Consider the following 25,059-nt stretch of genomic DNA (forward strand, 5'->3'; position numbering starts at 1 on the left):
GGGAATAGATCTGCCTAATCCCAGGGACTTATACTTGTCTACCCAGCTTGGTCTCTGGATGGAGCTAGTGTACCCAATCAAGGATCATATGGTACAGGATCTTGCTCTACTATCTCACGGACCCACTCTTCTGGGAGATTTGTGGTTTCCGAAGCAGATTCTACGGGGACGAGGGAGAGGTGGCCCCCTCTTAAGAGGGGTCATGGAGACCTGGCTTAGGCTGGGAGATGAACTAGCACCTCCGCCCTCGCCTCTCATTCCTTTAAATGCTCTACATTTGGTAATGGGACTTCAACTAGACCCTTGCTCCATAAGTGGTTGGCGGACCCTCTCTGATAGAATACTAGCAGACTTACAAACGCGGGCTCACCTGCCCCCCTCGGAGATTTTGGAGGCTCTGGTGCCCGGGCATAAGCTTCCTTTTCTCGTGTCAATGCATATAGAGCATATCTTCAGGAAGTTTCTAACTATGCATAGGTCAACCAGACCCCTGACTAATTTTGAGAACTCTCTCAAAGATCAAAACAAAGTTAAGAGGAAACTCGCTGTCATCCGTAAGCAATTTGTATCTCCCCCACGAAACTATAAACCCGCGTTCATCACATCCTGGGAGAAGGAGCTCAAGATTTCTCTGTCAGAGGGTGATAAGAGGGTTATCCTCAGCAATTCATTTGGCGCCTCCCCATGTGTCACTTCGCAGGAATCACACTATAAGCTGTTGTCTAGATGGTACAGAACTCCCCAGTGGCTGTTGGACCACAAACTTACATCTAAGGGAACTTGCTGGAGGTGTGACTCTGGGCCCGGCTCCTATCTTCATCTATGGTGGGACTGTCCGGTGTTGGCTCCCTTCTGGAGGGAGGTTGGGTGCGTGCTGAGTAGGCTAGCACCGGGGCTGGTCCTTTCCCCTGAAGTGGTTTTTCTGTGGAGACCGTCCACTACCTTCCACCCGCAGAGGAACAAACTGATAGCACTCTTGATAGATGTTGCTAAGTCCTTCATCCCTCTTCTCTGGCTCAGGAAGGATCCTCCCTCCTTGACCAAATGGAAAGAGAGGGTTGACCTCCTGGCCAGCTTAGAGGAGCTGAGCAGTTATGCCAATAGTTCCCACGAGAAATTCTTGGAGACGTGGAGCCCTTGGCGAGCCATCAGGAGGGATATAGGCCAAGCCCAGGAGGCCCCCGGGACCTCGTGAGACGGCACCAGTTCCCCTACCCTTCCGCATGTCGTTCTGGTATCTGGACTTTTGATCCCCCTTATCAAGATTTTTATTATCTTTTATTATTTTTAACATTATTATTAATAGCTTTACTATTATCTTTAGCAACACTGTCACTATCACATCATTTTATTACATCACCCCCCCAAAGCTCGGCCCTCACGATTGGAGGAGGACCCCCGGGTCTTACCGGGTCTCTTCGGTATGGTTATGCTCTGTCTCGCTGGGAATGGACTGCGTGAGAGACTGCGACCGGGGTGGCACGAGACGACCCCCCTACTGTTCCCTACCCCCCCCACCCTAAATCTCCCCTCCCGACCCTATCCTTCGTAGTGAGCTCCCTACTGTATCTGTCCCCCCCCCCCTTTTTGTTTTATGTTCTTGGATATTGGATTGGACCCAGAGATATCCCGTCTGGGGCCGACCCCGGATGTGGATCTCCCTTTCCAATGGTTATTAATACCGTTGACCTTTTCGTCTCTGCACTAAAATTGAGCATTTGGTATCTCAAGGAACTATTTTTTGCTTATTCATGATCTCTATTTACTACTGGAGACGTTGTCTTATACTCTTATAGCATGTCGTTGTTTGTTATAAAATTCAAAATGTCAATAAAAAATTTGATTTAAAAAAAAAAAAAAAAAAAATAGTTACATACTTATTTATACCGTTCTCAGTCTGCAGTGAATTAGACCAACAGCGTACTGCCGCAGCCAAATCTACAAATAAAGTGATATACACTATACAGCCTCTATCCTCTGTCCAAAAAAACCAAAAACTCCTTTGTTGGGCTACATCTAACCGTGTGCATTTTACTGGGTGGCTGCTGGGAGTTGTAGTGCTTCCATTATAGTACTGCGCAGCTAGGCCTGTTTGCAGCCTTCTGTTATTTTCTTTTTTCTGGCTGGAGTTTGCGTTAAAATACCGCTCTCAGCGTGAAAGTGGACACAAATAATTCCATACTTATTTATACCATTCTCAGTCTGCAGTGCATTAGACAGAGGTCTCACCGCTCAACAGTACTGTTATATTACCGGAGCCACTGCTAAGTATTTCAGCTCAGCCGCTGTGCAGCCGCTCACAATACCATTTCCGTTGGTGGGGTTGAGATCGCCGCAGTTACCAGCACTATCCACTGGTTTTAGAGTCTTCTCCCACTCCACACAGCCTCTATAATCAGCAAGTCTCTGCGAACGGTAAATTACCCCTAGGTATCAGCGCAAGACACAAGTCACAGCATAGAGCCTCGGCTATCTACAAGTCTCTATGTGTGGTGAATTCAGGCGCAGTTGTCAGCGCTGTACAGTGGGGTAATTTATTTGGCCCTGCTCTATTCGTAATACGCCATGATAAGGAGTAGGGGTAAGGGTCGAGGACGAGGACGTGGATGTGGACGTGCAAGTGAGGGTGTGGGCACAGGCCGAGTTCCTGGTCCAGGTGAATCACAGCCGGCTGCTGTAGGATTAGGAGAGAGGCAAGTTTCTGGGGTCCCCAGCTTAATATCACAATTTATGGGTCCACATGGTAGACCTTTATAACAAACAGAGCGGTGTGAGCAGGTCCTGTCGTGGATGGCAGAAAATGCATCCAGAAATTTATCGGCCACCCAGTCTTCTACGCAGTCCACTACTTCTGGCTTAGGGACTGCAACTCTGAATCCTCTGGCTGCTGCTCCTCCTTCCTCCCAGCCTCCTCACTCCATGAAAATGACATATTCTGATGAGTAGGCAGACTCCCAGGAACTGTTCTCGGGTCCCTGCCTTGAGTGGGAAAAAATGGTTCCTCTCTCATCTGAGGAGTTTGTCGTGACCGATGCCCAACCTTTGGAAAGTTCCTGGGTTCCGGGTGATGAGGCTGGGGACATCCAGCAACTGTCTCAAGAGCTTTCAGTGGGTGAGGATGATGATGATGATGATGATAAGACACAGTTGTCTATCAGTGAGGCAACAGTAAGGGCAGTAAGTCCGAGGGAGGAGCGCACAGAGGATTCGGAGGAAGAGCAGCTGTACGATGAGGTGACTGACCCCACCTGGTTTGCTAAGCCTACTGAGGACAGGTCTTCAGAGGGGGAGGCAAGTGCAGCAGCAGGACAGGTTGGAAGAGGCGGTGGGGTGGCCAGGGGGAGAGGCAGGACCAGAGCGAAGAATCCCCCAACTGTTTCCCAAAGCACCCCCTCGCGTCAAGCCTCCGTGCAGAGGGCTAGGTCTTCAAAGGTGTGGATATTTTTCAGTGAGAGCGCGGACGACCGACGAACAGTGGTGTGCAACCTGTGTCGCACCAAGATCAGCCAGGGAGCCACCACTACCAGCCTCACCACCACCAGCATGCGCAGGCATATACTGGCCAAGCACCCCACAAGGTGGGTGTCACATCACTGCCTCCACCCCTGTGCCCCAAGCTGCCACTGAGATCCAACCCCCCTCTCAGGAAACAGGCACGAGCGCCTCCCGGCCAGCACCCACACCCTCACCTCCGCTGTCCTCGACCCCATCCAGCAATGTCTCTCAGCGCAGCGTTCAGCTGTCGCTAGCACAAGCGTTAGAGCGCGAGCGCAAATATGCCACCACGCATCCGGACCCTCAAGCTTTAAACGTGCATATTGCCAAATTGATCAGCCTGGAGATGCTGCCGTACAGGCTTGTGGAAATGGAGGCTTTCAAAAACATGATGGTGGCGGCGGCGGTCCCACGCTATGCGGTCCCCAGTCGCCACTATTTCTCTCAGTGTGCCGTCCCAGCCCTACACCAGCACGTCTCCCGCAACATAAATCGTGCCCTCACCAACGCCCTTAACCACGGACATGTGGACAAGTACTGGAGGGCAAGGCCATTTTATCTCCCTGACGGCACATTGGGTGAATTTAGTAGAGGCTGGGACCGAGTCAGAGCCTGGGACCGTTCACATCCTACCCACACCCAGAAAAGCGGGTCCTACCTCGGTGCTGGTATCTGCGGCGGTCTATGCCACCACCTCTAAACCCTTCCCCCCTCCTCCTACGCAACCTCTACCTCTCAATTAAGAAGTCTGAGCAGCACGTCGCCAGCAGACGGTGTGGCGCGGCAGCACAGCGGTGGGCAAGCGTCAGCAGGCCGTGCTGAAACTACTCAGCCTAGGTGACAAGAGGCACACAGCCCCCGAGCTGTTGCAGGGTCTGACTGAGCAGACCGACCTCTGTATTTCGCCGCTGAGCCTGCAACCGGGCATGGTCATGTGTGACAACGGCCATAACCTGGTGGCGGCTCTGCAGCTCGGCAGCCTCACACACGTGCCATGACTGGCCCACGTCTTCAATCTGGTGGTTCAGCGGTTTCTGAAAAACTACCAGCACTTGTCAGACCTGCTCGGCAAGGGGCGCCGCGTCTGCGCACATTTCCGCAAGTCCACCACGGACACTGCCACCCTGCGGCCCCTGCAACATCGGTTTAATCTGCCAGAGCACCGGCTGCTGTGCGACGTGCCCACATGGTGGAATTCTATGCTCCACATGTTGGCCAGGCTCTATGAGCAGCGTAGAGCAATAGTGGAATACCAACTCCAACATGGGCGGCGTAGTGGGAAGCAGCCTCCCCAATTCTTTACAGAGGAGTGGGCCTGAATGGCAGACATCTGCCAGGTCCTCCGAAACTTTGAGGAGTCTACTCAGATGGTGAGCGGCGACGCTGCAATCATTAGCATTACCATCCCGCTGCTATGCCTGCTGATAAGTTTGCTACAAGGCATAAAAGCCGACACTTTGCAGTTGGAACAGGAGACGTGGGAAGAGAGTATGTCGCTTGATAGTCAGAGCACCCTCATGTCTATCTCAGCACGTTTTGGAGGAGGAGGGGGAGGAGCAGGAGGAGGAGGGGGAATAGACAGCTGGGTCCACTGCAGAGGGTACCCATGCTGCTTGCCTCTCATCTGTTCAGCGTGTATGGCTTGTGGACGAGGAGGAGGAGAAGGAGGAGGATCCGGAAAGTGATCTTCCTAGTGAGGACAGCGATGTGTTGGGTACTGCTACCCTGGCACACATGGCTGACTTCATGTTAGACTGCCTTTCTCGTGACCCTCGTGTTAGGTGCATTCTGGCCTCTACAGATAACTGGGTGTGCACCCTTCTTGACCCCTGGTATAAGGAGAATCTTTCCACTCTCATTCCCGAAGAGGAAAGGGGTTCGAGAGTGATGCAATACCACAGGGCCCTGGTGGACAAACTGATGGTAAACTTCCCATCTGACAGCGCTAGCGGCAGAAGACGCAGTTCCGAGGGCCAAATAGCAGGGGAGGCGCAGAGATCAGGCAGCATGTTCAGCGCAGGCAGGGGAACACTCTCCAAGGCCTTTGCCAGCTTTATGGCTCCCCAGCAAGACTGTGTCACCACTCCCCAGTCAAGGCTAAGTCGGAGGGAGCACTGTAAAAAGATGGTGAAGGAGTACGTAGCCGATCGTACCACCTTCCTCCGTGATGCCTCTGCTCCATACAACTATTGGGTGTTAAAGCTTGACACGTGGCACGAACTTGCGCTGTGTGCCCTGGAGGTACTGGCTTGCCCTGCCGCTAGTGTCTTGTCAGAGAGGGTGTTTAGTGCAGCTGGGGGAATCATCACGGACAAGCGTACCTGCCTGTCAACTGCCAGTGCTGACATGCTTACACTTATAAGATGAACAAAGCCTGGATTTCCCCAGTCTTCTCTTCACCACCGTCGGAGAGCAGCGGAACCTACAGATTCTTTTCGCTGCAACAGCAGATAAAAGCACTCTTCTCTATCACCGGTAAAATGGGGAATTTAGCTTCATCAATCTGTCTCTGACATTCGTCCTCCTCCTGCTACTCCTCCTCCAGAAACAACATGTCATCGCGCTGAATGGCCAATTTTGTATGCAGCCCAAAAGGCTCATCTACATCTACCAATTTTTTTTACAATTTTTGTAAGTTTCAAAAGTATTGAGACTGTAACATTTTTTCAACAGGGCTGCCTCCAGGCTCTGTTACAAATTAAGCAACAGTGTGCTGTATCTTTAAAAAAATGTTTATGGGTTTCACCAGCCCTCTCGCTTGTTAAATTTTTCAGAAAATTTAACAGAGGCAGTGAAGTCCAACTAGTTTGGAAAGAACTGACTATGTGGACCCTTGACCAAAAAATATAATAAAATATAACTTTTATTAAAGAAATAACTAAAAGGAAGAACATACACACATAAATCTAGATCCAGGAAAACCCATGGAACCGATAAAAATGTATTGATACCACTGTCCATAAACAGTAATAGACCGGTCAGTCTGAGTATCGTTATGACTCAGCCATTTAGGGTATTCGGTCTCTTTGCAGAATCTGACAGGATTATCAGAATCTATTGTATACACGTCAACCTAATCAGAGGATGAAAAAGTGACATAAGTCCGACAGTTGGATGTTACAGAACGTGACCCAAACTCCAGAGATCAGGTTCGGTGATGTATACGTCGTTCACATCGAGAAAATAAGCTATGCCGGACCACTAAAAATTATAAGCGTAACCCAACGCGTTTCTCCCACAACGTGGGTTCATCAGGGGTTTCAATACGCAAAAAATAGTATTTTACTGGTTTAATGACTCCCAGTCAGAAATCGGATAGTGGTGCAAACATAAAAAATTGATGAAGCCTCAAAATGTCCAGTACTCAAATAAATACTGGATATAGAGGGATCAGTCAGAGTAGAACTGTCATTTCCACTGGTGACAATTATATTACTAGATAGATTATTGTCGCCATATAAGATAAATGAACTGACAGGACTACGAGAACCCTACTACTACAATGGTAGAAATAAGAGTAGGGTACAGGTTAGAAAAATTTCTACCCTTTATGCGAGAGAAAATTATAGTTATAATTTCTCAGGGATAATAGTCCCGAGTACAGAAAGATAGAAGAATTTTAGCCGTTAAGTCAAAGAGTATCCCGAGGGCCACATTTTTGCAATCGGGTCCCTGGATAATCAGATGGCATATTCACAGCAGCCCAGGCTAGCCGCCTTTTGGATAGCCATCTGATAAATTTTCGCTCTAGACCTACAAGGAAAATTCCTAAGACCTATAATAGTCCCTCAATAGAGTGGAAAGAGGATTCAAAGACCTATATTAGTCCCTCAATAAGGTGGTCACTAAGTCAGAGCCTTAATAAGCAAAAACTGAACTCAAACAAATAAACAAAACGGCAGCATGTCAGCCCTGGTGGTGGACTGACAGCATACTGAACTCACAGCTCCCTGAGCTTTAAATAGGAATCCTGTAGCTCCACCTTTAATGGGGGAGTCTAGGTGTAAGCCAATCATCATTATACAGGGGCGTACCTATGTCAGTTGTTGCTATGGAGATCAAAGTGCTGTCGTTTTGTTTAAGACGCACTCATGTCCAAAATCCATATCCTCACCATGTATAAATGGTAACAGTGCCCACCTGATGTTTAGCGCTCACAGAATATAAATCCCTGGTTGCCCTGATCGTCTGGAGAGAGTAGCGTTCCTGCAATGATCATAGAGATGTAGAGGATCTACAGAGATGCAGAGATCACATGACCCGCCCCTCCGGCAGTCAGCTGAGCAGGAGGGGGCGGTGCCAAAGGTCCTGTTCTCAGGTCCTATTTTCAGCAGAGAGAAGAATAGAATAAGGGCGATATACTGATTACAGTGACATTTCTGCCCAGCCTTATGGATAAACGTAAACAGTGCAAAAGACAGTGGCATAATTAGCCACATTTAGTAGTAGTAGTTCAGGTTATACAGATCGATAGATCCTCTACCATGACATGTCATGCTAATCGTGATATGACACATTAAGGGGCGTCTCCAAGACGCCGAGAGCTAGAAGTAGACAAAGGTATTAAATCATGATAAATTAACTCAAGCAATGTGAGTTTACATAAGCCCAATATTTCAATTGGGACACACACTATAAAGTGTCAATATGAAGATGCACTGTTTCTTATAATAAATCTGCTGTTGTCACATGATGTTTTTGTATATAATATACGTGCTTATATTGATGACCATAAAATGCAGACGCTACGTGCAGGAAGATAAATCAGCAACCAGGTTACATAGAGCAAGTGGCGAGCAGAGTGTGTTACTGTGGAACGGAGGGCCACAGTGATAACTACATGATACAAATAGCTTGATGCTCAATACAAAAGGTGAGGGGTTAGTTAAATTACACAGGCACAACCACAGGGCAGAGATAATCCTAACCTTGGTAACCTAAGATGAAGTAACAGAGTCATGGAATCGTTTATTCTTCCGATATATGATAGCTTTGTTAGTACTGCACATCTAGCACTTTGGCACGCATCGATGCCCCAGTTAAATAAAGCAGTTAAAGGAGAGTTGCTCATTAAGTCCATCCGGGGAGACCGAGCGCAAACGAAAAATCCAACTTGCTTCTTTTTGCAAGAGGAGTCTGTTGGTGTCGCCCCGGCGTCCGTCCGGACGTATACACTCGATACCTTGAAAGTGAACCTGGGTTTCGTCCCCTCCATGTACATCCCATATATGTGTGGCTAGAGGTGTTGCTTCGTTCCGTCTGATATTTCCTATGTGGGCAAGTACGCGACGGCGAAATTGTTGGGCCGTCTTGCCCACTTAGTTCAAGGGACACGAGCAGGTGGCTAAATAGACCACGTTCTTAGACCGGCAATTCATGAATTCACGGTTATGGAATTCCTTAGCGGTAGCCGCACTTCGAAAGACAGAACTTTTTTGAATAAAGGGACATGCTACACATCCAGAGCACCGGAATGTCCCCTTTAGATGGTGTCTTCCGAGCCACATACTGGTCGGTATTTCTGGTTTGAGATAGCTCCTGACAAGACGATCTCGCAAGTTGCGACCCCTCCTAAAAGTGATAAGAGGGGACGCAGGTAATAGATCACACACATCCTCATCGTCCTTCAGGATATCCCAGAAACTACCCAAAATCCTTCTGACTACATAGGCTCCCATGTCGTACGTACCAATAATTCTGGTCAGGTTGCTGTTATCCCTTTTACGTGATTGCAAAAGGTCACTTCGGTTCAAGCTAGCTGCATGGTCATAGGCCTCAGTGACTATCGTCTCTGGATAGCCTCTTTGTAAAAACCTCGATGATAATTTGTTGCCTTCCGCAACATATTCATTTTCTGAGGAACAATTTCGGCGTATACGCATGAATTGACAAGGGGGGTAACGTGGTAGTCCTCAACAGGGACCAATACGTTAATATCTGTATGTCTCTGTTGAATGATACAGCCACATATGAGAAACTTGCATCTGACCCGACAATTAAATATTCTCGCGAATTATTATCTATCGCAGAGAAGGCATTGTCATTGAAATTGATTAGTCCCAAAGAATTTGAATATATTGTGCCGAAGCACCCAAGAGTTGCTACATTTTATACCTTACCAAAGGTGCACAAGGGACTGTCACCCATCAAGGGGCGCCCGATTGTTTCGGGTGTATCTAATCTCAGCCAAAATGCAAGTACGTATGTGGACCAGATACTTAGGCCATTTGTTACCTCTCTACCATCACATGTTGAGGATACCCCTGATTTGTTGCGCCAGATTGAAGGCATTCATCTGGATTCAGATGCAATCCTGGCGTCTATGGATGTTGAGAGCCTCTATAGCTCCATACCCCATGACTTGGGTTTGAGAGCCACTGAATATTATCTGAATCAAAAGGGCTCTCAATACCGTGATCACAATAAGTTCGTTCAGGAACTTTTAGGGTTTATCCTCTCCCACAACTATTTCCTCTTCCAGGGGGCCTTCTTCCACCAGCTCAGGGGCACCGCGATGGGGACGCCCTGTGCCCCATCGTATGCTAATCTGCTCCTGGGCTGGTGGGAGGAAAGGTACGTCTTCACGGAGGAAAACCTCCTGTTTACCAACAATGTCGTTCTATGGTCCAGGTACATAGACGACATTCTCATTTTCTGGTCCGGCACTAAAGAAAACTTCGGTACATTCGTTGAGAAATTAAACACCAATAATCTCAACCTACGATTCACAGCTGAATGTGATGAGCACACAATCACCTTCCTCGATTTGAGAATTAACAAACAAGAAAACGGTACTCTGAGTACTACAACTTTTCGTAAGGCTACAGCAACAAACTCATTATTGACCTGGGACAGTTACCATCCCTATTCCCTGCGCAAAGGGATCCCAAAAGGCCAATTCATGCGTATACGCCGAAATTGTTCCTCAGAAAATGAATATGTTGCGGAAGGCAACAAATTATCATCGAGGTTTTTACAAAGAGGCTATCCAGAGACGATAGTCACTGAGGCCTATGACCATGCAGCTAGCTTGAACCGAAGTGACCTTTTGCAATCACGTAAAAGGGATAACAGCAACCTGACCAGAATTATTGGTACGTACGACATGGGAGCCTCTGTAGTCAGAAGGATTTTGGGTAGTTTCTGGGATATCCTGAAGGACGATGAGGATGTGTGTGATCTATTACCTGCGTCCCCTCTTATCACTTTTAGGAGGGGTCGCAACTTGCGAGATCGTCTTGTCAGGAGCTATCTCAAACCGGAAATACCGACCAGTATGTGGCTCGGAAGACACCATCTAAAGGGGACATTCCGGTGCTCTGGATGTGTAGCATGTCCCTTTATTCAAAAAAGTTCTGTCTTTCGAAGTGCGGCTACCGCTAAGGAATTCCATAACCGTGAATTCATTAATTGCCGGTCTAAGAACGTGGTCTATTTAGCCACCTGCTCGTGTCCCTTGAACTAAGTGGGCAAGACGGCCCAACAATTTCGCCGTCGCGTACTTGCCCACATAGGAAATATCAGACGGAACGAAGCAACACCTCTAGCCACACATATATGGGATGTACATGGAGGGGACGAAACCCAGGTTCACTTTCAAGGTATCGAGTGTATACGTCCGGACGGACGCCGGGGCGACACCAACAGACTCCTCTTGCAAAAAGAAGCAAGTTGGATTTTTCGTTTGCGCTCGGTCTTCCCGGATGGACTTAATGAGCAACTCTCCTTTAACTGCTTTATTTAATTGGGGCATCGATGCGTGCCAAAGTGCTAGATGTGCAGCACTAACAAAGCTATCATATATCGGAAGAATAAACGATTCCATGACTCTGTTACTTTATCTTAGGTTACCAAGGTTAGGATTATCTCTGCCCTGTGGTTGTGCCTGTGTAATTTAACTAACCCCTCACCTTTGTATTGAGCATCAAGCTATTTGTATCATGTAGTTATCACTGTGGCCCTCCGTTCCACAGTAACACACTCTGCTCGCCACTTGCTCTATGTAACCTGGTTGCTGATTTATCTTCCTGTACGTAGCGTCTGTATTTTATGGTCATCAATATAAGCACGTATATTATATACAAAAACATCATGTGACAACAGCAGATTTATTATAAGAAACAGTGCATTTTCATATTGATACTGTTTAGTGTGTGTCCCAATTGAAATATTGGGCTTATGTAAACTCACATTGCTTGAGTTAATTTATCATGATTTAATACCTTTGTCTACTTCTAGCTCTCGGCGTCTTGGACACGCCCCTTAATGTGTCATGTCACGATTAGCATGACATGTCATGGTAGAGGATCTATCGATCTGTATAACCTGAACTACTACTACTAAATGTGGCTAATTATGCCACTGTCTTTTGCACTGTTTACGTTTATCCATAAGGCTGGGCAGAAATGTCACTGTAATCAGTATATCGCCCTTATTCTATTCTTCTCTCTGCTGAAAATAGGACCTGAGAACAGGACCTTTGGCACCGCCCCCTCCTGCTCAGCTGACTGCCGGAGGGGCGGGTCATGTGATCTCTGCATCTCTGTAGATCCTCTACATCTCTATGATCATTGCAGGAACGCTACTCTCTCCAGACGATCAGGGCAACCAGGGATTTATATTCTGTGAGCGCTAAACATCAGGTGGGCACTGTTACCATTTATACATGGTGAGGATATGGATTTTGGACATGAGTGCGTCTTAAACAAAACGACAGCACTTTGATCTCCATAGCAACAACTGACATAGGTACGCCCCTGTATAATGATGATTGGCTTACACCTAGACTCCCCCATTAAAGGTGGAGCTACAGGATTCCTATTTAAAGCTCAGGGAGCTGTGAGTTCAGTATGCTGTCAGTCCACCACCAGGGCTGACATGCCGCCGTTTTGTTTATTTGTTTGATCTCAGTTTTTGCTTATTAAGGCTCTGACTTAGTGACCACCTTATTGAGGGACTAATATAGGTCTTTGAATCCTCTTTCCACTCTATTGAGGGACTATTATAGGTCTTAGGAATTTTCCTTGTAGGTCTAGAGCGAAAATTTATCAGATGGCTATCCAAAAGGCGGCTAGCCTGGGCTGCTGTGAATATGCCATCTGATTATCCAGGGACCCGATTGCAAAAATTTGGCCCTCGGGATACTCTTTGACTTAACGGCTAAAAATCTTCTATCTTTCTGTACTCGGGACTATTATCCCTGAGAAATTATAACTATAATTTTCTCTCGCATAAAGGGTAGAAATTTTTCTAACCTGTACCCTACTCTTATTTCTACCATTGTAGTAGTAGGGTTCTCGTAGTCCTGTCAGTTCATTTATCTTATATCGCGACAATAATCTATCTAGTAATATAATCGTCACCAGTGGAAATGACAGTTCTACTCTGATTGATCCCTCTATATCCAGTGTGTCATTTATTTGACAATGCTGGACATTTTGAGGCTTCATCAATTTTTTATGTTTGTACCACTATCCGATTTCTGACTGGGAGTCATTAAACCAGTAAAGTACCATTTTTTGCGTATTGAAACCCCTGATGAACCCACGTTGTGGGAGAAACGCGTTGGGTTACGTTTACAATTGTTAGTGGTCCGGCATAGCTTATTTTCTCGATGTGAATGACGTATACATCACCGAACCTGATCTCTGGAGTTTGGGTCACGTTCTGTAACATCCAACTGTCGGACTTATGTCACTTTTTCATCTCCTGATTAGGTTGATGTGTATACAATAGATTCTGATAATCCTGTCAGATTCTGCAAAGAGACCGAATACCCTAAATGGCTGAGTCATAACGATACTCAGACTGACCGGTCTATTACTGTTTATGGACAGTGGTATCAATACATTTTTATCGGTTCCATGGGTTTTCCTGGATCTAGATTTATGTGTGTATGTTCTTCCTTTTAGTTATTTCTTTAATAAAAGTTATATTTTATTATATTTTTTGGTCAAGGGTCCACATAGTCAGTTAAATTTTTCAGAGGTACACTTGTACTCTTGGTACACTAATTTTTGGGGCCCATGCCTACACTCTTATCCAACTAATTTTTCCGACCTTCGCCTATGCTCATGTTATCCCAATGTTTCAGAGGTTGGCCTATACTATTACTACAGAAATTTTACTGGGGTATGCCGATACTGCTGCTACATAACTGTTACTGGGGTCTGCCTATATTTCTGCCACGTAAATTTTACAGGGGGTCTGCGTATACTTCTGCTACAAAAATGGTACTGGGGTCTGCCTATACTTCTGCTACAGACATGTTACAGGGGTCTGCCTATGCTTCTGCAACAAAAATGTTACAGGGGTCTGCTTATACTGCTGCTACAGAAATGTTACAGGGGTCTGCCTATACTGCTGCTACATAAATGTTACCCGGCTCAGTCTATACTGCTGCTACATAAATGTTACTCGGCTCTGTCTATACTGTTACAACAGAAATGTTACTGGAGTCTGTCTATAGTGTTACTACTGAAATGTTAAAAATGCTGGGCTCTGCCTGTACCGCTGCTACTGAAATGTCACGGGGTCTGCCTATACTGCTGCTACACAAATGATACTGGGGTCCGCCAATACTGCTGCTACATAAATATTACAGGGGTGTGCCTATACTTCTGCTAATGAACTGTTACTGGGGTCTGTCTATACTGTAACAGAAATGCTAATGCGGTCTCCCTAGACTTCTGCAACATAACTGTTTCCGGGTTCAGCTTATACCTTTGCTACATTAATATTACAGGTGTCTGTGTATACTATGGGTGCACTAAATCTTCCCATCGCGGTGTTCTACCTATCTGGCCCCCCAAAAAAACACCCCGACTGACTAGTGCATGTAGTGTGGGCCGAGGCCAACATATATTTCCTCTCACGTAACCTCAGCTATCCGGGGCACTGCAATAGGATTTCTTTATGTACCGTCTGTGGGTTCCTGCTAGCCACCCATGCTGTGGGTGCACACAGACTTGCCACAGCAGAGTTGTACCTGCCTAGCACTTTAAAAAAAAACATCAATGTCTAGGGCATGGAGTGTGGGCCGCAGCCAACATGTATTTCCTCTCACATAACCTCAACTATCCGGGGCACTGCAATGGGATTTCTTTATGTGCTGTCTGTGGGTTCCTGCTAGCCACCCATGTTGTGGGTGCACACAGACTTCCCATTGAGGTTTTTTACCTGCCTGTCCCCAAAACACTGACAGACTTAGGTAGGGTGCAGAGTGCAGATGGTTTACCCCTTGCGTTGTCGATGAGGTATCCGACACCCAAACAGTATGAGTAGTGTGTGGACACATGGAGTCCCCATTGCTATGTCACTCGCAGCACCTTGGGCCACACAAGGTGTTTGCTGGGACAGAGGCTGACCCAGGGCCCGCTCACATACTTATCACACCGAGTATTGCTGCATTGTGGAGATGTGTAGAAGTGCTGGGCTGGCAGTGGAGTACCCTTTATGCCCATGTTTTCAGCTCCTGACGGAGGTGGCAAAGGATTGGAATGAAGATGGAATGTCAATCTATTATCAATTCTCAACAGCATTGTGGGCTATCGCCCACCCCTTTCGAAGAGGGTGGCTGCCTGGCCCTGCCAACTCTTTGCAGTGTGTGCCTCCGGTTCCTCCTCATCGCAGACGCACGTGAAAATAGACATGAGGTGGGTGTAGCTATGAAGCGAGTGTGTGGCATGAGGGCAGCTGAAGGCTGCGCAGGGACACTTTTGTGTGCACTGCGGACGCAGGGTCGTGCGGGTGGGTTGAGCAGCATGTAACCCAGGAGAAGAGGCAACAGTGTGTCCCATAGGCAGTGATTGTGCTTGGTTGGAGTTAGTGTGGTGCTTAGCTAAGGTGTGCCTTGCTGATGAGGGTTTGTCCGAAGTAAAAATTATTGGGGGGAGCACTCTTGCCGCTACTGTGGGTTAATAGTGGGACCTGGGAACCTGAGATGCAGCTCTGCATGTTGCCCATCGCCTACCCTATCCGTTTCTGTGTCGTTTCCATGACTTTCGTAGGTTTTGCAGATTTTCACAAATGAAAACCTTAGCGGAGCATGGGTCATATCTAGAGATGAGCGAACGTACTCGACCGAGCTTGATATTCGTGCGAATATTAGGGTGTTTGGGATGCTCGTTACTCTTAACGAGCACCACGCGGTGTTCCGGTTACATTCAGTTTCCTCTCTGAAACGTTAGCGCGCTTTTCTGGCCAATTGAAAGACAGGGAAGGCATTACAACTTCCCCCTGTGACGTTCAAGCCCTATACCACCCCCCTGCTGTGAGTGGCTGGGGCGATCAGATGTCACCCAAGTATAAAAGTCGGCCCCTCCCGCGGCTCGCCTCAGATGTCTTGTGAGTTAGCTGAGGGAAAGTGCTGCTGGTGCCGGAGCTGCTGTAGGGAGAGTGTTAGGAGTTAGTGTAGGCTTCAAGAACCCCAACGGTCCTTCTCAGGGCCACATCTATCCGTGTGCAGTACTGTGCAGGCTGCTGTTAGCAGTGTTGCATTTTTTTTTCTTTTCAAAATCGGCTGTCTGCAGAGCATTGCGCCTTGCAGTAATACTACAGGGAGAGAATTGTGTAGGCAGGGCCAGAAGACATATCTTATCTGATTGAATATAGTCAGTGGGCCCTCCGTTTCCCAAAAAGGGAAACATTCTATTTGTCCTGCAGGCTTGCGCCAATTTATTTGCTGCCTGGGAAAAGTCTCCGCTGTGCTGCACTTCATATAACTGCATTTCTGTGCAACACATATCTTATCTGATTGAATATAGTCAGTGGGCCCTCCGTTTCCCAAAAAGGGAAACATTCTATTTGTCCTGCAGGCTTGCGCCAATTTATTTCCTGCCTGGGAAAAGTCTCCGCTGTGCTGCACTTCATATAACTGCATTTCTGTGCAACACATATCTTATCTGATTGAATATAGTCAGTGGGCCCTCCGTTTCCCAAAAAGGGAAACATTCTATTTGTCCTGCAGGCTTGCGCCAATTTATTTCCTGCCTGGGAAAAGTCTCCGCTGTGCTGCACTTCATATAACTGCATTTCTGTGCAACACATATCTTATCTGATTGAATATAGTCAGTGGGCCTTTTCTTTTTTAAAAAAAGTTAAACATTCTATGTGCCCTGCCTCTGTCAGTCCTCAGCGTTCTGTGTACGTGTGTGGTGGGTGGAGATAGTAAACAAATCATACGCAGCCAGCTACGTTTAACAGCAGGCTTGCGCCAATTTATTTCCTGCCTGGGAAATCCACTGGTAATACACCATGCTGAGGGGTAGGGGTAGGCCTATAGGACGTGGACGCGGGCGAGGACGCGGAGGCCCAAGTCAGGGTGTGGGCACAGGACAAGCCAGTGCGGTGGCCAGGGGTAGAGGCAGGGCCAGACCGAATAATCCACCAACTGTTTCCCAAAGCGCCCCCTCGCACCATGCCACCCTGCACAGGTCAAGGTGCTCTACGGTGTGGCAGTTTTTCACAGAGACGCCTGACGACCGACAAACAGTGGTGTGCAACCTTTGTCGCGCCAAGATCAGCTGGGGAGGCACCACCAACAGCATGCGCAGGCATATGATGGCCAAGCACCCCACAAGGTGGGACGATGCCCATTCACCGCCTCCGGTTTGCACCACTGCCTCTCCCCCTGTGCCCCAACCTGCCACTGAGATCCAACCCCCCTCTGAGGACACAGGCACTACCGTCTCCTGGCCTGCACCCACACCCTCACCTCCACTGTCCTCGGCCCCATCCAGCAATGTCTCTCAGCGTAGCGTCCAGACGTCGCTAGCGCCACAGTTTGAGCGCAAGCGCAAGTACGACGCCACGCACCCGCACGCTCAAGCGTTAAACGTGCACATTGCAAAATTGATCAGCCTAGAGATGCTGCCGTATAGGCTTGTGGAAACGGAGGCTTTCAAAAGCATGATGGCGGCGGCGGCCCCGCGCTACTCGGTTCCCAGTCGCCACTACTTTTCCCGATGTGCCATCCCAGGCCTGCACGACCACGTCTCCCGCAACATTGTACGCGCCCTCACCAACGCGGTTACTGCCAAGGTCCACTTAACAACAGACACGTGGACAAGCACAGGCGGGCAGGGCCACTATATCTCCCTGACAGCACATTGTGTGAATTTAGTGGAGGCTGGGACCGAGTCAGAGCCTGGGACCACTCACGTCCTACCCACCCCCCGAATTGCGTGCCCCAGCTCGGTGGTGGTATCTGCGGGGGTGTATGCTTCCTCCACTAAACCACCCTTCTCCTCCTCCTACGCAACCTCTGTCTCGCAATCAAGATGTGTCAGCAGCAGCAGCACGTCGCCAGCATTCGGTGTCACGCGGCGTGGCAGCACAGCGGTGGGCAAGCGTCAGCAGGCCGTGCTGAAACTACTCAGCTTAGGAGAGAAGAGGCACACGGCCCACGAACTGCTGCAGGGTCTGACAGAGCAGACCGACCGCTGGCTTGCGCCGCTGAGCCTCCAACCGGGCATGGTCGTGTGTGACAACGGCTGTAAGCTGGTGGCGGCTCTGCAGCTCGGCAGCCTCACGCACGTGCCATGCCTGGCCCACGTCTTTAATTTGGTGGTTCAGCGCTTCCTGAAAAGCTACCCCCACTTGTCATACCTGCTCGGAAAGGTGCGCCGGATCTGCGCACATTTCCGCAAATCACACACGCACGCTGCCACCCTGCGGACCCTGCAACATCGGTTTAATCTGCCAGTGCACCGACTGCTGTGCGACGTGCCCACACAGTGGAACTCTACGCTCCACATGTTGGCCAGACTCTATGAGCAACGTAGAGCTATAGTGAAATACCAACTCCAACTTGCGCGGCGCAGTGGGAGTCAGCCTCCTCAATTATTTACAGAAGAGTGGGCCTGGTTGGCAGACATCTGCCAGGTCCTTGGAAAATTTGAGGAGTCTACAGAGGTGGTGAGCGTCGATGCTGCAATCATTAGCGTCACCATTCCTCTGCTATGCATCTTGAGAAGTTCCCTGCAAAGCATAAAGGCAGACGCTTTGCGCTCGGAAACAGAGCCGGGGGAAGACAGTATGTCGCTGGATAGTCAGGGCACCCTCCTGTCTATATCTCAGCGCGTTCAGGAGGAGGAGGAGGAGCATGAGGAGGATGAGGAGGAGGGGGAAGAGACAGCTTGGCCCACTGCTGACGGTACCCATGCTGCTTGCCTGTCATCCTTTCAGCGTGTATGGCCTGAGGAGGAGGAAGAGGAGGAGGAGGAGGATCCTGAAAGTGATCTTCCTAGTGAAGACAGCCATGTGTTGCGTACAGGTACCCTGGCACACATGGCTGACTTCATGTTAGGATGCCTTTCTCGTGACCCTCGCGTTACACGCATTCTGGCCACTACGGATTACTGGGTGTACACACTGCTCGATCCACGGTATAAGGAGAGCCTTTGCACTCTCATTCCCGAAGAGGAAAGGGGTTCGAGAATGATGCTATACCACAGGGCGCTGGTGGACAAACTGATGGTAAACTTCCCATCCGACAGCGCTAGTGGCAGAAGGCGCAGTTACGAGGGCCAGGTAGCAGGGGAGGCGCCGAGATCAGGCAGCATGTACAGCGCAGGCAGGGGAACATTCTCCAAGGCCTTTGCCAGCTTTATGGCTCCCCAGCAAGACTGTGTCACCGCTCCCCAGTCAAGGCTGAGTCGGCGGGAGCACTGTAAAAGGATGGTGAGGGAGTACGTAGCCGATCGCACGACCGTCCTCCGTGACGCCTCTGCCACCTACAACTACTGGGTGTCGAAGCTGGACACGTGGCCTGAACTCGCGCTGTATGCCCTGGAGGTGCTTGCTTGTCCTGCGGCTAGCGTCTTGTCAGAGAGTGTGTTTAGTGTGGCTGGGGGAATCATCACGGATAAGCGTACCCACCTGTCAACCGACAGTGCCGACAGGCTTACACTCATCAAGATGAACAAAGCCTGGATTTCCCCAGACTTCTCTTCTCCACCAGCGGACAGCAGCGATACCTAAGCAATACGTAGGCTGCACCCGCGGATGGAAGCATCGTTCTCTCTCACCATCCAAAACGGGGACATTTCTGCTTCATCAATCTGTGTATAATATTCCACCTCCTCCTCCTCCTCCTCCTCCTCCTCCTGAAACCTCACGTAATCACGCCGAACGGGCAATTTTTCTTAGGGCCACAAGGCTCACTCATATAATTTTTCTAAACAATTTTTATATGTTTCTTTAACTTGAACCAATTTTTCGTTAAACTGGGCTGCCTCCAGGCCTAGTTACCACTTAAGCCACATTAACCAAAGCGATTAATGGGTTTCACCTGCCCTCTTGGTTGGCCATGGCCAATTTTTTGGATGTACATTAGTACTGTTGATACAGCAATTTTTGTGGGCCCTCGCCTACAGTGTAATCAAATGAATTTTTAGCCCACCTGCATTACAGCTGACGTTACATCCGCTGTGTTGGGCAATGCAATGGGATATTTTTATGTACCGCCGGTGGGTTCCAGGGAGCCACCCATGCTGTGGGCCCACAGGGAATTATAAATGCATCTGTTTCCACTTCTAAAGAACCCCCAGTCTGACTGGGGCATGCAGTGTGGGCCGAAGCCCACCTGCATTAAGCACGACATTACTACCTCAGCTGTGTTGGGCAATGCAATGGGATATTTTTATGTACCACCGGTGGGTTCCAGGGAGCCACCCATGCTGTAGGTGCACACGGAGTTTAACCTACATGTGTCCACTTGTAAAGAACCCCAGTCTGACTGGGGCATGCAGTGTGGGCCGAAGCCCACCTGCATTAAGCACAACATTACTACCTCAGCTGTGTTGGGCAATGCAATGGGATATTTTTATGTACCGCCGGTGGGTTCCAGGGAGCCACCCATGCTGTGGGTCCACAGGGAATTATAAATGCATCTGTTTCCACTTGTAAAGAACCCCAGTCTGACTGGGGCATGCAGTGTGGGCCGAAGCCCACCTGCATTAAGCACGACATTACTACCTCAGCTGTGTTGGGCAATGCAATGGGATATTTTTGTGTACCGCCGGTGGGTTCCAGGGAGCCACCCATGCTGTGGGTCCACAGGGACTTCACAATAGAGAGTTGTACCTGCCTGTGTCTATGAATTAAAAACCGCGGTCTGACTGGGGCATGCAGACACCTTGACAGAATGAATAGTGTGTGGCACATAGGTTCCCCATTGCTATGCCCACGTGTGCAGCTCCTGATGGAGGTGGCACAGGATTCTATTTCTCATTGTTTCTGTACAGCATTGTGGGCTATCGCCCTGCCCCTTTTAAAGAGGGTCGCTGCCTAGCTGTGCCAACCCTCTGCAGTGTGTGCCTGCAGTTCCTCGTCATGGCAGACGCACTTATAAATAGACATGAGGGTGGTGTGGCATGAGGGCAGCTGAAGGCTGTGCAGGGACACTTTGGTGTGCACTGTGGGGGGGGGGGGGTTTGGGCAGCATGTAACCCAGGAGAAGTGGCAGCGGAGTGTCATGCAGGCAGTGATTGTGCTTTGTTGGAGGTAGTGTGGTGCTTAGCTAAGGTATCCATTGCTAATGAGGGCTTTTCAGAAGTAAAAGTTGTTGGGGGGGGGGGGCACTCTTGCCGGTATTGTGGCCTAATAGTGGGACCTGTGAACTTGAGATGCAGCCCAACATGTAGCCCCTCGCCTGCCCTATCCGTTGCTGTGTCGTTCCCATCACTTTCTTGAATTGCCCAGATTTTCACACATGAAAACCTTAGCAAGCATCGGCGAAATACAAAAATGCTCGGGTCGCCCATTGACTTCAATGGGGTTCGTTACTCGAAACGAACCCTCGAGCATTGCGAAAATTTTGTCCCGAGTAACGAGCACCCAAGCTTTTTGGTGCTCGCTCATCTCTATTACAGTACTGTTTAGCTGTGAGACCTTTGTCTAATACACTGCAGACACAGAACGGTATAACTGAAGTCGTTTGAAGTAGGCTAGGAAATGTTTGAGCAGTTTCACGGTGAGAGCTGGTTGTACGGCACTGCAGCCTGAGAACGCTATTACTGACAGGCTGGGAACAGGCCTAGATGCGTAATACTAAAATTGATGCATTACTGCTCCCAGCCAGCCACAACTATAATGCACACGGTCAGATGTAGTCCTAAGAAGGAGCGTTGGGGTTCTTGAAGACAGGATCCTACTCTAACACTTTCCCTATATCAGCAGCAGCTCTTTCTTTAAACTATGCGTAATACACTGCAGACTGAGAACGCTATAGATGAACAGACCTGCACAGCTCGAGATGCTTAAAAAAAATGGTGCACTACTGCTCCCAGCCAGCCACAACAGTAATGCACACTGTGAAGAGTAGCCCTAAGAAGGACCATTGGGGTTCTTGAAGACTTGATCCTACTCTAACACTGTCCCTATATCAGTAGTAGCACTTTCCCTAACCTCTGCCAGCATGCATCTGAGGCGAGCTACGGGCGGGACAAGTTTAGGTACCTTGCGGTCACCTGATCGGCCCAGCCACTCACTACGGTGGGGGAAGAGAGGGCTGGCACGTCACAGCAGGAAGGGTAATGCCTTCCCCGCATGTGTATTGGCTAGAAAATGGCGCTAAATATGCAGGGAAGGAAATGCAATTGACTCAAGTACCGAGTGGTGTTCGTCTCGAGTAATGAGCATCTCGAGTACCCTAATGCTCAAACGAGCATCAAGTTCGGACGAGTGTGCTCGCTGATCTCTACTTATGACGCATCTTTACAGGCGCCTACTATTGGGTGCTTCTGCTGACAAACCGTGGTTCCTTATGTTGTGGAGAAGGAAATTGGGGGTTAGTTTTGATAAAGAAGATACTAGGAGAGTGTTAAATAACTCCCACATTTTCTCTAAATGTCTCCGCATCCAATTCACTTAAATTACTCACCCGATGGTATAAAACCCTGGCCTCACTTTGTAAATGTAACATTTCAGAGCCAGACATATGCTGGAGATGTGATTCAGATAGGGGAATTTGGTTACACATACGGTGGCACTGCCTAAATATCAAACGATTTTGGCAAACTATCACAGAACACATAAATAAAATCTGTGGATCTTCTTTCATTTTCTCCCAAGAAAGTACTCTGGAAACCCTCAAAACAGTTTAAACCTTCAAAAAGATGCCTTCCTACCATCTTGTTCACAGCAGCAAAACTTCTTATCCCACCTCTTTGGAAGGGGAAACAGATACCTTCTGTGTCACACTGGAGTGATAGGGTATCACAAATATATAGATTTAAGGAATTGGCCGCATGGGAATCTAGCTTGAGAGCAGCTTTTCTCGAACTTTGGTCGCCATGGACAGCATATTTAAAAGGAACAGATAGTGTAAACTAGCCCACTATTCCTTCAACATAGTAATGCTTTTGACCTACCCAATGATACCATTTTCACTTTGATGACCCTCTTGTTGACCTGGTTCTACCTTTCAATGTTTCAATTTTATACAAGCTTTTTTTTTTCTGCCAGCATTGTTGTCTTAATGTTGCATTACTGCTTAGCAATTCCTGCCATCCGAAATCACGGACCAGAATATTCACAATCCAGAGAGATGTGCTTGAGATGAGTAGTCGCAGACCCGACATGGTTACTTTATGTGAAGGGATAATTAACCTACCATCGCTTAAATATTTTCATCTAACTATTTACTGAGTACCTACAAACTCATGCGGGTCTGGGTTCTCAAAGTTCAGCTTCAAGGGCATCAGTCATTAATAGGGATGAGCGAGTATACTCGCTAAAGCACTACTCGTTCGAGTAATGTGCTTTAGACGAGTATCTCCCTGCTCGTCCCTGAAGATTCGGGGGCCGTCGCGGAGCGGGGAGCTGCGGGGGAGAGCAGGGAGGAAAGGAAGGGGAGATCTCTCCCTCTCTCCCCGCCTCTCCCCCCCCGCTCCCCGCCACAACTCACCTGTCAGCTTCGGTGGCTCCCGAATCTTCAGGGACGAGCAGGGAGATACTCATCTAAGGCACATTACTCGAGCAAGTAGTGCTTTAGCAAGTATACTCGCTCATCCCTAGTCATTAAGAAACCTGAGAGGATGTCAATCAGAATGACACACATAATTTTTGCAGGATAGATGGCTCTTCAGAGGCCTGGCTTATGAGTGAGGACCTGATGGGATAAAGTTTGCTGTATATACTTAGACACAAGATAACATTCAGATGTTGACATTATGTGGACCTTATTGCTTTATACAACTTGCTTTGTAGTAATGCTTGTAATACTTGTTCACCGCTCCCTTCCCTCTTTGTGGGTTGGGGCAATTGTTTTGAATTGTTTCTGGCGTGTGTGTGCTGGGATCCTGGGGCCCACCTTGCTGGGCCGTTACCAACTTAGTACTTATCTTAGCAATAGGTTATACTCGACACAACATAGCCAATTAATAAAAAAAAAAAGTTCCAGAGAGATGCATTCTAAGGGGTAATGGCGACCCACCCACATTGCTCTATGATAGATTTTACGCCTGGTCCGGAACTCTGGGATCACAGTTACCGCTCCCTAATAAAGTTTTTATAGAAAGACTCTTAAGTTGTAAGTACTGTTATCTTACTTATTTCCAGAACCAACATCCTTTACCTTGGTGTTATACTGAATTCTGGAATATCTTACTGGCAAGTTCAGCTTACCCATAACAAAGTCAACGTGTACTTTAATGCAACAAACTTTTAATGCTCATTTATATTTGTACGCACATTTCTGCTATGTGAATAAAAATGAAATTGTTCCAAAAAAAAGCAGGTTCTCTTCCTTTTATTCTTTCTTGTGAAAAAAGACTCTAATACGCTCTCTTATTGAATGAGCTCTGCTGAGGGTAAACTATAGGACAGGTAAAGGAGATGTCTGGTAGTTCAAAGGGAAAAGCAGCACAAAGGTAATAACAGAAAAGCAGAATTCACCTCTCAAACAGCCTGGAAACCCTGCACAGACGCTCCACTGTGCCCGGAGGTGATTGATAAAATCCACAACATTGATGATGTTATATGAATGAGCATCTTACATATAAGTATCACATACCTTTACATTCTATAGCAGGAGGATTTTGCTTGGTGCAGTTTCCTTCTACGTCACGTGTTAAACAGCGATATACACTGGACTCATTACCAACACAATGGATTTTCCCTCTCCATATTGGTCCTGGTCTTCTTGTGTAGTTCAGTAATGATGGCACTGCATCTCCACATCTGAACCCTCTACAGATGACATTGGCTGTTTCTGGCTCTGCATCAATCTCACAAACAGATTCCCAAGTATCACCACCAGCTCTTGTTTCTAAATAGCCGGAACATGGATGAGGCCCGTTAACTAATCGGTATTCTCTGTGACCTAAAGAATGATAAACAACAGTATGCATATGTGATTTCCCTGTAGTATCAGAATGTAATGAAGCACCTTACAAGTTTATACTGGTATAAACAAGTATTATAATATATGACTTGGAACAGAGCATCAAAACTGCACTTGTTGGGGGTGTGTGGCCTGGCCGTGAGAGAAGATGGCGGTGTAATATAGAAGCTCCGGAGCAAAACTCACCTACCAGCTACTCCGCAGCAACAAGTAAGGTC

General features: G+C 48.0%; 1 protein-coding gene across 1 annotated transcript in view; it reads right to left on the minus strand.

Annotated features, from left to right (window-relative positions):
• The window catches only part of LOC136576110 (scavenger receptor cysteine-rich type 1 protein M130-like), a 513,398-nt gene extending 488,598 nt beyond the window's left edge, over positions 1–24,800 (minus strand). Inside the window, exon 1 of the mRNA XM_066575131.1 lies at positions 24,512–24,800. The gene's annotated coding sequence lies outside the window, so the exon portion shown is untranslated. The remainder of the gene's footprint in view (positions 1–24,511) is intronic.
• Positions 24,801–25,059: the final 259 nt, after the last annotated feature.

Source organism: Eleutherodactylus coqui, chromosome 8 (genome assembly GCF_035609145.1).
Source record: "Eleutherodactylus coqui strain aEleCoq1 chromosome 8, aEleCoq1.hap1, whole genome shotgun sequence".
Lineage (NCBI taxonomy): Eukaryota > Metazoa > Chordata > Amphibia > Anura > Eleutherodactylidae > Eleutherodactylus > Eleutherodactylus coqui.